The sequence below is a fragment of the Manis javanica genome, chromosome 3, assembly GCF_040802235.1.
Source record: "Manis javanica isolate MJ-LG chromosome 3, MJ_LKY, whole genome shotgun sequence".
In the NCBI taxonomy this organism is placed as follows: Eukaryota; Metazoa; Chordata; class Mammalia; order Pholidota; family Manidae; genus Manis; species Manis javanica.
Genome location: NC_133158.1, coordinates 153,331,600 through 153,348,626, shown reverse-complemented (window position 1 = coordinate 153,348,626; position 17,027 = coordinate 153,331,600). Strand labels below are relative to the sequence as shown.

Below are 17,027 nucleotides of genomic sequence, written 5' to 3'. Positions count from 1 at the left end.
TAGTAACTATTTGTAACCCTTGTAAAACTGGACTTAACAGTCCAAACAATTATTGAAGACTTGTTACAAATAGACCTAAGCCTATTCTGCTACTATATTAGTTTGTTAAAGCTGCTGTAAAAAGTAACACACAGGGTGACTTAAACAACAGTGTTGCAGTTGGTTCTAGAGGCTAGAAGTCTAAGTCAGGGTACCAACAGGGCTGGTTCCTTCTGAGAGCTATAAGAGACGGTGTTCCTTGCCCAGGCTTCTAGTGGTTTGCTGGCAATCTTTGTGTTCCCTGGTTTAGAGACACATCACCCCGATCTCTGCCTTCATTTAACATGGATTCTTCCTATGTCTGTATCTGTTTCCAAATGTCCCTTTTTTATAAGGATACCAGTCATATTGGATTAGAACCCATCCTAATGATTTTATTTTTAAGTTGATTACCTCTGTGAAGATCCTGTCTCCAAATAAGGTCACATTCGGAAGTCCCGGGGGGTTAGGACTTCAACATATGAATTTTTCAAGGATACAATTTGACTTTTAATAGTCATTCACAGCTGTTAGACTCTTTCTGGAAAGTGTCAGTAGCCACCGGTCTTAGAGGTAAGTGACAATGGATACTTCCTAACAATCTCACTATAGGTAGTTTATATTCAAAGCTGTCTTCAGCGAAATTCTGCACACATATGGACACCCATGTAATAAATATGCATTAGTAAGTAGGCTCGGGAACAGTTCACACAATGTCTTCTGTAATTGTAGCAAGTCCCAGCTCTTCTCTTTAGTTGCTCTAACCACATCTTGTTAGACACAGGTAATTCAGCTAGAGGCAGGATTCAGTTACCCATATAGTGGGATCAGCCAACTAGAATTCTCTGAAAGCAGGGCTGGACACAGGGCTATTTCTGATTCTAGCCCTGAGTGTCATCCTTATGGAAAAAGGTGAAGGGTTCACCTTGATTGTGAAAAGGTAAGGAGCATCTCTAAAAACATTTTATCTTGAACAGCACCAATTTTACCAATGGTAGTTCATTTATAGTATCCATTATGCTAATAAATGTGTCACTAATTTCACCAAGGAAAGGCTATGAATAGCAATTATTATAATTAGGAAAGCCTTTGGTGTTGATTGAAGGTAGCTGAAGCCTTGTGATATTCCTCTCTGGTATGTGGCATTTTGATTAAATGCTAGCTGTGAATTCTTGATTAGGGCAAGCAATTGTCCCTACAGTGTGCATTGAGACTGACAAACACACACATTTATATCACACCATCTGAGCTGAAGTATTTAAAAATGAACTGTAGACATCATAACCAGGCCACACCATTTTCAGAGTGTGCTTGAGAGGGTGTGTAATAAATGGGTGTATGTTGGGGTGTATAGACCATGGCACCAGGTTGTGCGTGCCCTTTATCAGCTATCTCTGTGAACTTTAGCAAATAATTTAAATTTTCTGGGTTTCAGTTTCTTCATCTATAAAATGAAAGGCTTGGATTGAATAATCTTGTAACTTTCCTTCAGCATTTAAATTTTACAATCCAATTCTAAGAACTAATAATTCAGCAAGTATAAAATAACATAATATAGACTGAATACTTGACTGCTTAGAGGAAATAGTATGAGAGATTGGATTAGTCAAGGAAGACTTTTTCCAGGACACAGGGCAAAACCACTTACTAGTGAGTTATTTCTCTTGACAATGTGTGTGTATATGTGTATGTAATTTTTAGTTATTTAATTTTACCTGTAAGCCCATTGACCTATGTAGATCAAATGATTCTTGGTACTATAAGACTTAAACTTGGGATATTAGATATCCTTTAAGGTGACTTCATTTATTTGTGGTTGGTAAGGAACAGGGTGTTTTTTTTCAAGCAAGCAAGGATTTTGCTTCAAACTCAAGAGTCATGTGTCTTATCAGTTAAGTTCTGTACCTCCTCTCATGAGACCTGGAGTGAAATGGATACTTACATTACTAATGTCTAAACAAAGATGCACGTGCCTTTCTGGTCAGGAAGCAGAGGGAAGAACATGATGGTTTCGTATACCTCGATTAAAGTAGCATTCAAATCCTCACCATTGCCACTGGCACACAATTCAAATGAACCTCACAGGCAATCAGCGGGACTTTGACAGTGTGTGTTTCACAGTGCTCCCTGGACTTCCTGCCCAGGGATGCTAGAGGAGAATGTATCAGCTTCCCTTTGGGATGAAAACACATGCTGGGCAGAAGAGGAGAGGGACAAACTGCAATGTTTACAAGGGCCAGGCAAGGGAAGTCAGCGAGCTGGCTGATATAAGTCAGTAGGATATGATGTGGCATGCCTGGCCCCTTCAAAGACGGAGAGCCACCAACCTGCCCCAGTGCACAATGCCAAAGGCCCTGGACATCCAAGGTTGCCAGATATTCCAGCAAGCAGATTTGCTAGATTGTGCAATATTTTGTCTTCCCTGACAGCTAGAAATCCAGATTTTTCTGTGATGACTCTTGAATATTGAATGTTTGTAATAAATACAACCTTTTTAAAGCATTATACGCTGAGCAAAACATCTGTCTGTGCAACATGGACATTTAGGCTATTGGTTTTTCATGGAAAAAACAAGGACTTTAGACACAACTGGGGACAAGTTTCAGCAAAATCACTTTCTGGCTATGTAGCATTGGGTAGGTATTTAAGATGTCTGAACCTTATTTTTCTCATAAGTGCAAATGAGGTTTTTTGTGGTTTTTTTTACCTCCTTGGTAGGGTTATTGTGACTTGAATGAGAGAAGATCTTTAACAAGGTATGCAAATACAACTGGCATTTAATTGAATAAATGCAGTATTGTGTTAATTCTTTTCAGATAGCCTTTGTACCAATTGTTACCAATGGTTGCCCACAAACCCCTTTTGAAAAATTGAGATAAAATTGACATCTAACATTATATTAATTTCAGTCATAATGGTTGATATTTGTATATACCATGAAATGATCTCCACAGTATGTCTAGCTAACATCCATCACCACACATAGTTACGATTTTTTTTCTTGTGATGATAATTTTTAGATACAAATCTTTTAACAAAATTATTTTTGGTTATTTTTTTTCTCTTAGGTTTTTGGCATACCCTCCATCATTCTGCTTACTGTCAAGACTGAGCATAACCAGGGTAGCTTGCCCAGAAGAAATACAGTCTTCCCTTCTTTGATCGCTATGAACTGGCTGCATTTCCAGATGTCAACTCATTGTAAGTATAGTCAGTAATGTCACATTTGAAGAAAGTTATTGTATATATATATTTAATATAAAAATGTATATACTGTATTAATTATATATAATTAATACAGTATATGAAAATATATTTATACTTGATAATATAATAATAATTATAATTGTTAGATTAATAGGCTGTTTCAGAAACTGCAAGCAGCTACCACAGTAGGTCTAAAACACAGGCATTGCCATGGGGCCATTATTTTAATCCTGCCGTTGGTTATCAAAGACTTTACTCTCTGCCTCCCTGCCTGCATGTGGATACCCTTACACTTGACTTTCTTAATTTCTTTATTACCCATCAATGTCCTCTATTTAAAGAGCAAAATTTCATGGCACTTTCGTCTCTGCACTACTAAATAATTACATTGAGGGCATGTAAACTTAGCTGTTAAATGTGGGACTAGACAGTTTATCGTAACCCCTCCTTTTCAAAATTTTACAGAGCATATTTCAATACTCCTATGTCATTTGAACTTCAAAACAACTCTATTTCTGTCCTCATGTCATGATGTGAAAAGTGAAATACAGTAAAGAAACAAGGCTTGCCTATGGCTACAAAGCTCATAAATTCCTTTGTACGGCAGCCTCCCAGGAGTGGAATGTCAGCCTCCTTCCTTGAAATGAGGCATAAGCTCTTCTGTTGGTCACTGTCCTCACCAGTCTGCTCTGTTCAGTTTTGCTGCCTCCTTGATCCCTAAGCCATCTGAGTTTGTGACACCAGCACATAAGTATTCACCTGAATGCTGTGTGGTGGACATCCAATCCCTATTACATCAAACTCTGTTCAGTGGTAAGAAGCTTGATAATGATGACTGTGGAGAATCAACAGACATCATCACCTATACAGAGACTGGTCAGGGCAATCAGGATAATAGCAAATTCCACAAGAGTGTCATGTTTTAGACTTTTCTGGCTTCTGCTTCCCATGATATTTAAAAATACTCTAGTATTTTTTTTGCGGCTTCAGGTGGCCATGGCACCAAAGGCATAAATGCCCATTTTCCCAGCATATTCTGTGCTAAAAGCATGATATAAAAATCCAGCAAAGAATGTTTCCTCTGTTAAGTAATAATTAAAAGGATATGTCTCAGGGGTTCAGGGAATATCATAGCTTTCCTAGGAAATGTCTGTGGAAAGACTTCCCACGGTGGTGTGACAGTAGGTGGTATGGAAAGGAATGCAGCAGCTGTGAAAGTATGTGCAAGTCCCAGATCCCAGGCCTCAGTGAAATATAATGGTCGCCTGGTGGATCTTAACATTTTCAAGCCTGGAAAACTGTGATTTGGGGAGTTGTAAGTGGTTTATGCTTCTTATGGTAGAGCTTGCAATTTGTCTTTGGGGTGATATCAATTAGTGTCATTTGGTGCAAACCAAAGAAGCAGACTTTGGCTGATTTAGCAAAAGGAGTTTATTGGAAGGATATGGGGTAGCTCAGAGAACAGGAATAAAAATGGGTGAGCTACAGACTTTGATAGAACTAGGAATCAGGTGGCAAGAGCCACCAGACAGTCTCTTGGGGGCTGCTTTTTTAGTGTCACTGACCATTCATTTTCAGCCTCAGAGTCACTCAGCTCAAAGTTTGAATTGTTGGGAAGAATGTTGGATTTTGTAATAGTTCTCTCATTCAAGGAAGTGAGTGGAAGGAAATGCATTTTGATTCACAGTCCCACTGTGACTGCCTGCCAAGGGGCTGGATAGCCAAAATCAAATTCTGCTGCTGATTCCAGAGATGGGAGCAATATGCCAGGAAAGCACCTGCCCCAGGGAAGACCTTCTCTCTGTTGCAGGAGGGACAACTTCCCCAGACATATTGGTTATGAAACTCTAACACAAACATCTACTGTTTGATGGCAGGCCTCAACCAGACCTGTGTCAGATTCATAGGAAAGAACATCCAATTGTCTAAGATTGTGTCAGATGTCAAGCGACCCGCTTTGTTCAGGGTCATTGCTGTAGGCAGCGTGTTCCCTAAACAGGTAAATTGAGTGAGTAATTTTTGTAAGCATTTTTGTAAATGGTAATAAACTCAGCATATTTTCAATATTAATTCACTTCTATGAAGGGGAGGAAAAATGAATTCTGATTCTTGAGATTGAGAAGGAGCTGGGCATGCAGAGTTCAGCCTCCCCTTTCTCTCTGGAAGTCAGTGGCAGGAAGGAAGCCGAAGTGAACCTTGTAGTGCATTCTAGTGCAGAGGCTCTTAAAGTACAGTCCTTAGAACACTGGGAATCCCCCCAGACCCTCTCAGGGGCTCACCAAGGTCACAAATATTTTCATAACAATGCTGAGATGGTATCTGCCTCTTTTTACTGTGTTGCCATTTGCAGTCGTGGTGCAAACCCAAAGGTGGGTGAAGCTGCTTTGTGCCCTAGCAAGCATCAGGGCAGAGATGAAAACCTGTACCACTGGTCCTAGTGTTCTTTCCTGCCACACACTTGGGGGAAAAGCAAGACAAAAGAATTTCATTCAAGAACGTCTCTGATGAACATTGTTCATTTAATTACACTAACCACTGAGTACACTTCTGCTGCATTCTGGAATACAATAGTATCTGAGGAAAAGCACTTGTGCTGTTATTTGAGTTGTGAACTGAACTAGATTTTTTCCCACTAGAAATGCCGTTTTCCTTGCCAGTCATTACTGACAAACTATGATTATCGAACTCAGACATTTGGCAAACATCTCTGATGAAGTGACCGCCACTTCAAGGTAACTGGCAGCATTTGTTGCTGATAAAATTAGTGCTATGAGCAAGAATGAGAGTTTTAGAAAAATTGTATCTACCACCATGGGCTTGACATCTGTCCAAAATGCTTAAAGTCTTTTCTGATGATATTGGTTGTGGTATTAATGAATGTGGTTTTGGATACTGTATAATGAAATGAGGCAACATTCGAAAGATCTGCTTGACTCACTGAATCAAAACTTCCTAAATATTCAATGCATGGTATTGAAAGATCCATCCAAACTGTGAGATAGGTTAGAGAATTTTAATGTAACAAAAGTTTGCAAAGTTCACTGATATGGTTTTGGGTTCCACATAGCAGTTAACCTTTAAGGAACTACTGCTTGTTGAATTTTGGTGTAGTGTCAAAGCACAATATCTACAATTATCTGAAAATATTAAAATATTCCTCCATTTTCCAACTGTATGTTTTTGTTAGGCTGGATTTTCTTGATATACTTCAGCCCAAACGACATATTGCAAAACAAATCAAATGCCCAAGTAGCTATGAGAATCCAACTGCTTTCTATTAAGATTGTAAAAATATGTATCAGTTACACTCATAATTTTTTTTATTTTGGAAAATAATTATTTTTCACAAAACAAAGTAGTTATATTACTCTTTAATGCATTTATTATTTTTATTTTAAGTGAATTAATACTTAAATATTTAAAAATTTATCAGCTTGAACTTCTAATGTAGTAAATAGTCATAGATATAATCCAGATAAACAAAAACTTTTAGGAATCCTCAATAACTTTTCTGAATTTAAAGGGGTCCCATGACCAAAAAGTGTGAGAACTTCTGTTCTAGTGGGATTCCTTTCACCTGGGAGGAAACATCAAGAGTAGGAAAAAAGTTTTCCCTCTAAGAAATAAGAAGCCTATGGCAGGAGCTGTTTTGGAGACACTGCTGATTGGCCCCTGAGAGTCAATCACATCTCACTACAGAGACTAAAAAAACCAAATATATACTTTCTAAACATCCATTGTATCTGGAGGCTGCCACGTGACCTAGTTTGGGATCATAAGATTGTGGAAGATGCTGTTGGTGGCCCGTCCGGCTCTCCTTTACTGGGACGGTGCACCTAGCCCCCAGCTGCTGTGACCCCCAGCCACAGGGAGCGTCCTTGTTTGGAAATGACTGACGCACTCTGGTGGCCTGCAGCCACTGACGGACTAACGTAGGGATTCGAAAGCCAGAAGTCCTTGCCTCGTTGTGGGCTGGCTCTGTGGTGGGATCAGGCTGAGGTGAGATGTCAGCAGAAACCACACCTGTGCCTAGTTCTTCCTTCTGTCCTATGTTGCTTTCTTTACTTTCTTTAAAGTTTTACTGAAAACACTTCCACCATCAGTCATTCACATGAGAATCCCCATTGCAGGTTCTAGAGAACTCAGCCTAAGACAGACATAAGCAGTAGTCAGTGGGAGTGCCTTACTGGGAAAGCATTTACTTTCTTGATTAAAAAAGGGAAAGGGGAACACAGGCAGTGGGCATGGCCCTTCTCCCTTCTTCTTGCCTGGGGAACATTGCTGTGATGTCTGGAAACAGAGCTCCCATCTTGTGACTAAGAGGCAATAGACAGAAAGGAAAGGTCAGGAGAGTCCCAGAGCAAGTGCCAGCAACTCCTACCTCCAGACATTTGTATGTGAGAAAAACACATCCTATTTGCTTAAGTCAGTGTTTCTCTTATTTGCAACGGAACACATCACCATCTGATTTAGTTGTTATGAGACTATAATGAGAAAATAAAAGGCCTAGGAGATAGCAAACACTCAAAAAAATGGTAATTTTCTTTTCCCACATCCCTTCTCAAATTAATTTCCTTGGCTGGAGTTTATGGAAGGCCAAATGAGACTGATTACACAATACCTTTGTATATTATATGTCAAGGTTAGCCCTTGCTGAGCTACTTTGAACCAATGCCCTGATTAAAAGAGGGGTACCAATAGCCAAGATATGGAGGCAACCTAAATGTCCATCAGTAGATGAATGGATAAAGAAGATGTGGTACATATACACAATGGAATATTACTCAGTCATAAGAAAAAAACAAATCCTACCATTTGCCGCAACATGGATGGAGCTAGAGGGTATTATGCTCAGTGAAATAAGCCAGGCAGAGAAAGACAAGTACCAAATGATTTCACTCATATGTGGAGTAGAAGAACAAAAGAAAACTGAAGGAACAAAACAGCAGCAGGAGCACAGAACCCAAGAATGGACTAATAGTTACCAAAGGGAAAGGGACTGGGGAGGATGGGTGGGAAGGGAGGGATAAGGGCGGGAAGAAAAGAAAGGGGGCATTATGATTAGCATGTATAGTGTTGGGGGGGGCATGGGGAGGGCTGTGCAACACAGAGAAGACAAGTAGTGATTTTACAGCATCTTACTATGTTGAAGGACAGTGACTGTGAACTTGGTGACAAGTAGTGATTTTACAGCATCTTACTATGTTGATGTACAGTGACTGTGAACGGGGATGTGGGGGGGACTTGGTGAAGGGGGGAGCCTAGTAAACATAATGTCCTTCATGTAATTGTAGATTGATGATACCAAAATAAATTATAAATAAATAAATAAATAAATAAACACACAAATAAATAAATAAATAAATAAATAAATAAGAAGAGGGGTACCTACATATTGGGAAGGAGCCATGAATTTGTCTTTCCTGCCTTACATTGCAGCAGTGGCTGGTCTTGTGTGTTGGGAAGGTTGACTCAGCTCATTGTTTTAATAATCTCCTAAAAATCCAAGGAAAAATACCTTTAAATTTTATAAAAACATGTTATTATTTTGGGCTCATGTTGGCTAGCCCTTCAAGTTTATAATAAAGGCACCAATATTTGTATCAAAATAGAAGAATATGTATGGTTGAGTAGCTTGGGTGTCAGTAACAGTAGGACCTCTGTTTGGATTGTGATCTCACTTACTTATCACAGCATCTGTTTGTCCTGTGGACCACCAGTCTTGCTCTGTATATATACTTATTATTTATGGAAGTAAAGCTTGTCCTTGGCATAATGATCTGCTGGTGACAGGGACATGTTGTTTGAAATGCACTGAATGACTCAGGTTTACATGCTGTTAAGCAATGCAATTCAGCCCAGTTTCACAAAAGTTTATTGAACACCCACTGTGTGTTAGGCATGGTGAGGCCTGCGATAATGAATAAGTCAGGGGCTGCCTTTTGGAACCAAGATCTGTGGGGTAGCAGACATATACACAGGTCACCTGGCTAAAGGGTTGGTGCTACAATAAAGATGCTAACAAGGTCCTGTGAGACTTTTGAGGGAGGGGAGGAGGGATGCCTTTCACTTTCAGGGTAGAATAAAGGCATCTAGATGTCAGTGAGAAAAGCATATAATCTCTATGCTTGTTATTTTCTTTCAACTATTTATGCCTTAAGATTGTTAAAGTATAAAATCTTTCATGTAGCTTAACTGAAATGAGTGTTTATACCACAAGCAGGAGGTGGGTTTGCCATGAAAATTTATACATAAAGGGGTAAACTGAGGCTCTGCAAAGTTAAAGCACTCATGAGGCTTTCAATGATGAAGAACCCAGGTATTCTAACTCCAGACCAGTGGTAGTTTACAGTCTACAGTATTGGTTCTCAAACTAGGCTGCATATTAGAATCTCCTGGGAGGCATTAAAAATCCCACATCCAAACTGTGCTCCAGACCAATTAAATCAGACTCCCCAGGGGCTGGAAACCAGGCAGTAATGTTGTGGTTGTTTTTTAAATCACTCACTTATTTTTATATTGTGGTAAGAAACCCATGAAATTTGCCACCTTAAGCGTTGTTCAGTGTACAGCTCAGTGGCATAAACATGTGGACATGGTCGTGCCACCATCACCAGCCGTCCACCTGCATAGCTCTTTTCATGCTGCAAAGCTGAGCTTCTGTTCCCGTTGAGCAATAACTTTCCCCCAGCCCCTGGCAACCACCATTCTGCTTCCTACTTCTATGAATTTGCCTGATTTAAGTACTTCATATAATTAGAATCATCCAGTATTTATCTTTCTTGTGACTGGTTTATTTCACTTAGTGTAATGTCCTGAAGGTTCATCCATGCTGTACCATGTGTCAGAATTTCTTCTTTTTAAAGGCCAAATAATATTGCCTCGTATTTTTATACCACATTTTGTTTATCTATCCACTGTGGATAGACACTTGGGTTGCTCCCACTTTTTGGCTATTGTGAATATGCTGCTATGAACAAGGGAGACCCTATTTTCAATTCTTTTGGGTAAATATCCAGAAATAGAATTGCTGGATCATATGGGAATTCAAATTTTAATTTTTTGAGGAACCACCATATATTTTTCCATTGTGGTTGTATCATTTTTACATTCCCACACACAGGGCATCCGTGTCTTTTTTTTTAAAGCTCCATAGTAATTTCAGTGGGCAACCCTGACTGAGAACCCCTACAGTGGACTGGCCTCCTTGAGGACAAGAGTCTTAATTTATTCACCCTTGTAGCCACAGCAGTCTGCACCATGCCTGGCCAGTGGCACCACAGCATTCACAGCGAGTGCCATTCCTCCATATTTGCTCATTTTTATTGCTGCATAACTTTCGTGCATCTGTGGTCAAACCAGCTTTCCCTATAAGGCAGATACATTGACAGGCCTCTGAAGCTTTCCTGTTATGAATGTATATTTCTACCTCAGTCACATTTATCTTTGGTTTGCAAGCACCAAGCATACAGTAGAAGGAGTTGTTTTACTAAAACAAATGGAAGAAGAGAAAACAAGAGAAAGGCAGGTTTCCAGGTTTTCTTCAGGTCTGTAGCACGTGGACCCTCTGTTGTCCATGACTAACTAAAGATCTGCTAGATGTGACTTCTTAAACTTCTGCATCAGCCTCTCCCTGTTGCTGGTTCTTGCAATTCAGGAAGGAGCTTTAATTACTAAAAACAAATTGTGTTTTGCTTGTTGGAAACAGATAACAATCTCTTCAAGCTAAGAGAAAGTTTGGGGACTTGATCTATAATCATCTCCATAGAGCCCCCCACCCCACACACCTCTTATTAAGAATGAGAATCCTCACGTGTATGTGTAGGAAGGAGAAAGACACAGAGGAAGAGAGAGATACACAGATGGGGAGGGGAGGCCAAAAGTCATTGCATTCAGTGTCTTTGTTTTCTCTTTGGGTTGTTGTCAAGAATGATTTATCTAATCATCTTGATTTAGAAGACTTTTAGTGTCAGTAAGCAGTCTTTTTTATTACTTCTGTCTCCTGCTGGCCTTTCTTGGGCCACTTACACTTCCATTAAGCTATTGGCATTCTGTCTGAATCAATAGTAGGCAAAGGTCTCTTTCTTGGATATGCAGTGCAGTGTATTCTACCTGGGATCAGAGATGAAGAATTATAGCTGTTTAGAATTAAGAGAGACTTTGAAGATGGGCTTCTGGCCCAAACTGATTTTCATTTTTGCCACACTATGATGTAGCTGTTTAGTGATAGAGTTGAGACAAAAACCCAGGTCTTCTGTCACTGAGCTTATTACTTTTGTCATATTCTATGCTTGTATTCACTCATTTTTGCATTCAATATTTATTGAATATCTGTTATATTTTAGACATGGTTCCAGACATATTTTCTATTCTTATGATCTTTAGTGGAGGAGGCACTTCATTAATTATGCAGTACAGTACAAAGGGAGAACCACCCAGCTTTTGGTGGGTGAGATCAGGGAGGACAGCCTGGAGGGAGTGATGTTTAAACTAAAAACTGATTAGCAAGTAAGTTTGCTTGGGGGAAGGTGGAGGGGGTCCCAGGAAGAGCAAAGAGTACATGCAAAGACCCCAGACAGAAGAGTGCTGCATTTGAAGAACTGAAAGAAATTCCATACAAGGGAAGTAAGCAGAGCCTAATAAGTCCTTGCAGGTCACTGAAGAATGTGGACTGCATTCTGAGGGCAGTGGGGATCTGTTGGAAGGCTGAAGGAGGATTTTCACATGATCAATTACATTTGAGAAGGCTCCCTTTCACTGCCACATGGGAGTGGGTCAGAGGTGGGAAGGACTGGGTGGGGAGAGAGACCAATTAGGAGGCTCTTGTGATAATCCAGATGAGAGAGGGTGATGGCTTGGACCATGTTTGGCTCAGAGGGATGGAGAGAAGAAAGCCTGTGATGGATTGACCATGGAAGGTGGTGAGCCGAATGGGTGCCATATCCTGGGGAGGTCCCATGGACAGAGGATGAGGTCTGAGGAGTGAAGATGGAGATGATGGTGGACTTGTTGATGCGGAAGTGCCTTTTGGACTCACATACAAATCTTAAGTTGACATACCAAGTAGATGCCTGTTATGGGCTGAATTGCATTCTCCCCAAATTTGTGTGTTGAAGCACTAACCCCCCAGTATCTCAGAATGTGACTGTAATTGGAGACAGGGCCTTTACAGAGTGACTAAATTAAAATGAAACTGTTAGGGTGGGCCCTAATACAACTTGACTGGTGTCCTTCTAAGAAGAGGAAATGCGGACCCACAAGAGATACCAGGGGCATGCACGCCAGAGGAAAGAGCATAGGAGGACACAGGGGAGAGGTGGCTGTCCACAAGCCAAAGAGGCCTCAGAAGAAGCCAGACCTGTTGACGCCTTGATCTTGGACTTCTGGCCTCAGAGCTGTGAGACAGAAAGTGCAGTGTTTAGGCTATCCCTTTTGTGGCCTTTGTTATGGCAGCCCTAGCAAGTTGTTCTAATGTCTGACAAGTTAACGATTTATCTCCCCCTTCCAACTAGCTCTTTTTAAATGGAGGTATCATAGGCAGTTGGATATAGGGGTCTGCAGAGAGGGCCTAAAGTTAGAGCTTGTCATTCCTCAGCATACAGACATAATTGAAGCTATGAAAGGACAGGGTCACTCACAGACATGAATAGAGAAGAGAGGAGGGCGTAGGCCTGAATGCTCAGAAAGGCCCTCATTTCAGGACCAGTCCTAGAGGGAGGGGGAAATTCAGATACCCCAGGTCACAGGAGCCCAGGCAAGGGAGTGGTGAAGGGTGTCAGAGGCTGAGAGGCCAGGGCAAGTGAGCAGATAAGCTTGGAGAGCCCTTTCAAGGGACGGATGGGAAGGGAGTCAGATGCCAGGATTGAGGAGTGGGAAGTGAGGAGCTGGAGATGTTGAGATAGACGAGGCTTACAGGATGTGTGGCTGGGAGGGAAGACTGATGTTCAGAGCAGAACCTGGAGTGGGTCTAAAAGAGGAAGAATGTTTTTAAAACAAAAACAAAAAGAACATGAGACACTTGAGCAGGCCTGAAAGCTGATTAGAAAGGGGCAAGTTCACCGTTCAAGTGAGAGGGGATGATCAGTGCCGCCCAGTCTCCAGGGTCATAGCTGAGGCTCCCCGACCCTGGTAGGAGAGGTGTCAGGAGGAGGGAAGGCCCAGGCCCGGTGCAGAGGCAGCGGGCTGAGGGACCGCCTCTGGCTGCCGCCATTCTCTCTGTGGGTAAGGAGAGGTCATCTGCAGAGAGCAGCGGGGTGCTGGTGAGGGGACATCCTGCCACAGATGTGCAGACTGTGGAGACCGTCTCCCTGAGACGGTGGAGGGAATGCAGAGCCCCTTATGAGCCAGACCACTGCTGGTGTTTTACAAACACTATTGAAAATAATCTGATGGATAAGATTATCCGTATTTTGCAGATGAGAAATCAGGGGCTCTAGAGGTTAAGATCTGCCCAATGTTACATAATTTGTAAGGGCTCTAGGCAAGATTTAAACCCCAAGTTCTTAAAGCCTGTGCACCTCAGGTCAGTGCCCTCTCTGCCCTGGACTGCTTCTAATTAGTGGATGCCTTGGCAAAAAATAATTTGTCTACCTTTTAAACCCATATGCATTTGAAATTTACTCCGGGTTTATTTGGAGGAAGGTTGAGTTCTGTGTGCAGGAAGGGCAGAGGAAAAAACCCCAGCGTCTCAAACCTGCACTCTCATCTTTGTCCAACTAAAGGTCTCGGGGTAATTGGACCCACTCCTCCTGAGAACGCAGCTCACAGGGTCCCCTCTGGGATTTGATGTCTGTCTGGGGACGGGGGCTGGGAGTAAATTTTAAGGATGGGAGGGAGTGGAGGATCTTCATACTCCCCCAAAGTAGTGGCTTATCAAATTGCAGGTGCTTCTTTATTTTCAACTGGCTTAGGTTTGCAAGGTAGTTCCTAAATCCACTGGTGTGTACATCTAGACATGCCCTAGACAAGCCACCACCACACCACCAGCGGGCTGATTGTTCTCTGACATGTAACTTTGGTTCTAGCTGCCTAGGGAAGATTTGGGGTACCATTTGTATTTCTTCCAGCCATGCACAGTAACCCCATTTTTCCTGGAAAAATCCCATTTTTTCTACCTTATGACACTTCCAGTGATATTTTAGTGTGTTTGTGATATTTGGCACTATTGGTGTGAACTGGATGTCTGTCCGAACTGCCTTCCAAGCCGGATCTGGCCATGCTGTGCCTCCATTCCTCCGAGTGTCAATAACCGACCTGACTTATTATGTGTGTATAGGTGATTCGCTGCTGAAATCCTGTGAGTCTCATGCTGGAAGAGCCCATCAGAGCTGCCATACCCATGTTTCGAGGAATTACTCATGATTTGTCACCTTGATTGTGTTTGAGAAAGTTTTCTTTTCTTGCCAAGGCTATTTCCACTGAAGTAAAGTCCTCCCTGGTTGTGTCTTGCTGGCTTTTAGGTTGATTGTGGCCAGTAGTAAGTGTTGCAGGCCTAAAAGAAATTAGGCAGGAAACCACCAAATACCTCAGAAAGGGAAAGCCAGTCCATCAGTGCACTCCTAGTGCCTCGAGAATCTGTACTGTGCCGGGGGCTGGCATACTGTTGGGACCAGCCCTCTTGTTTTGCCCTCACTGATGGGTTTTCAGTGATGTCAGACTTTCAGCACTGACACTGGGAAGATCCGGGGCAAACCAGGATGAGTTGCTCACCCTTTTTTTTTTAAAATAACTTTTTGTTATGGAATAGTTCTGGATCTAAAGATAAATTGCAGAGCTAGAACAGAGAGCTCTCATCTACCCAAAACAGTTTCCCCTACTATGAATATCTTATATTAGTATGGACCATTTGTCACAACTAAGGGACCAGCACAAATACATTATTATTAACTAAAGTCTGTACTTTATTCAAATTTCTTTACTTTTTATCGAATGACCTTGATTCCATCCATGACACCACATTCCAATCAGTTGTCATGCATCTCAGACTCCTCTTGACAGTCTTTTAACTTTCCTTGTTTTTGATGACTTTGACAAATTCGAGTAGTACTGTGCAGGTATTTTGTAGAATGCCCATCAGTTGGGATTTGTCTGATGGTTTTCTAATGATTAGTCTGAGCTTATGGGTTTGGGGAAAGAAGGAGCACAGAGGTGATGTGCCTGTCTCAGCCCATCCCTTCAAGGCTATGTTCTATCAATGAGACTTGTCACTATTAATGCAAAGCTTAATCACCTGCTTTGGAGATACTTGCCCAGTTTCTTCCTTGTAAAGTCTCTTGCCAATGGGTTTCAGCCCCGGGCAAGTTCGCTATGAATTCAATGTGACCAAAGAAAATGACAGCAATACATTCTTGGGTTATACCCAACATTATTCTCACAGTGGCAGGTCAGTCACTAAAATCCCATTCACTCAGAGTGAGTCTGCATGCAGCAAGCCAGTCTCTGCCTCTGGCCCCTGTCCTCACAGCTGTCCTCTGGGCTTCTCTGCACAGCTGTCCTGCACAGCTGTCCTCTGGGCCTCTGTCCTCGGCGCTGCCACCATTCCAGCCTCTGCTCTGCTCTCCTGCAGCCTTGCAGCCCTGCCACCATGTCACACCCAGAGCACTGGGTGGAGCTCTTTTTATAGAGTCAACAGCCATGTAGTGCCCACAGGTGTGCAGTGAGCTATCCACCAGGGCCAGGTGAGAATCCTGGCCACAGGAACTCTCATTTTATCCACAAAAGTTATACATCCTTTCTCCTTCCTTTCCATGCTGTGCTCTTTGGAAGGAATTTACTATGTGCAGCTCACATGTAAGGACTGGGAAGTTGTGCTCTATCTTCTGAATCAGGGAGTATTTACATAAATTATTTGAAATTCTTTGTCATGGAAAACTATCTATTCTCCCCAATTTATTTATTCCATCATTTACATATATCAATTGGGTTCATAGGTATTTATTTTATACTTGGGGTTATAGTCCAGTGTGACTTTATTTATTGTATTGCAATTCCCTGACAACAAATGATGTAGAGCATCTTTTCATACACTTACTTGCCATCCATCTCTTTTCTTCAGTCATGTGTCTGTTCAGATCTTTTGCCCTTTTAAAAATGGGGTCATCCTACTTTTGAGAGCCATCTGGGACTTGAGGCAGGTGTGGTGTGGTATGTGTGTGTGTGTGTGTGTGTGTGTGTGAAGACTGGGATACCCTGCTCACCCTAGCTTTTGCCAGCTGTGACTTCTGAGACCCTTCTCCTGGAGGCTCAGCCCACCCACTCCTGAGTCAGATCTGCCCAGAGCAGGATGGGGGTTGGTGGTAGATCTAGAGTGTATTCAGCTGTGGTTCCACCCCTCACCAAGCACTTCATGAATTAGCTGGGACTAAAATATGTTACAATCTCACAAACTCCCATTGCCTTTCCCCACCATTTAGAACTAATTTAGGCAGTATTAGCTACAACATATGCAAGTGTTACAGGGCTGAAAAATTCTGGTTTCTAGTCTTTCCCCTTCCATGTTTCACCTTGAGTAAGGTGGGTTTGGATGGATGTGTGGACACAAGAATGCTTTCTTACCTTGGATGTAATTCTTTACTCCTTTCCTAAAAGGCAGACCTCGAGGCTTTTGTATCCTGAGTTTACCATCACAAGAGAAAATCAATTCAGGAGAAATGCCATGCATTGCTGTCACATGACAAAGGGTTGCTTATGTTCTTTAATGTTTAGGCCTCTCTGGCAATTTCTCTGAAGTTTACTTGTTTTGAAAACCCTCAAAAGTCAGAGGAAGTCAGAGACCTGTTACTGTGGTAATTTACAGATAGCAG

The 17,027-nt window shown here is 41.8% G+C and overlaps 1 long non-coding RNA gene across 8 annotated transcripts in view; it reads left to right on the top strand.

Annotated features, from left to right (window-relative positions):
* The window catches only part of LOC108387343 (uncharacterized), a 280,040-nt gene that overhangs the window by 13,937 nt on the left and 249,076 nt on the right, over positions 1-17,027 (top strand). For all 8 annotated transcript variants that reach the window (XR_012129445.1, XR_012129447.1, XR_012129449.1 and 5 more), the window contains exon 2: positions 3,087-3,219. This is a non-coding gene — a long non-coding RNA (uncharacterized lncRNA). The remainder of the gene's footprint in view (positions 1-3,086; positions 3,220-17,027) is intronic.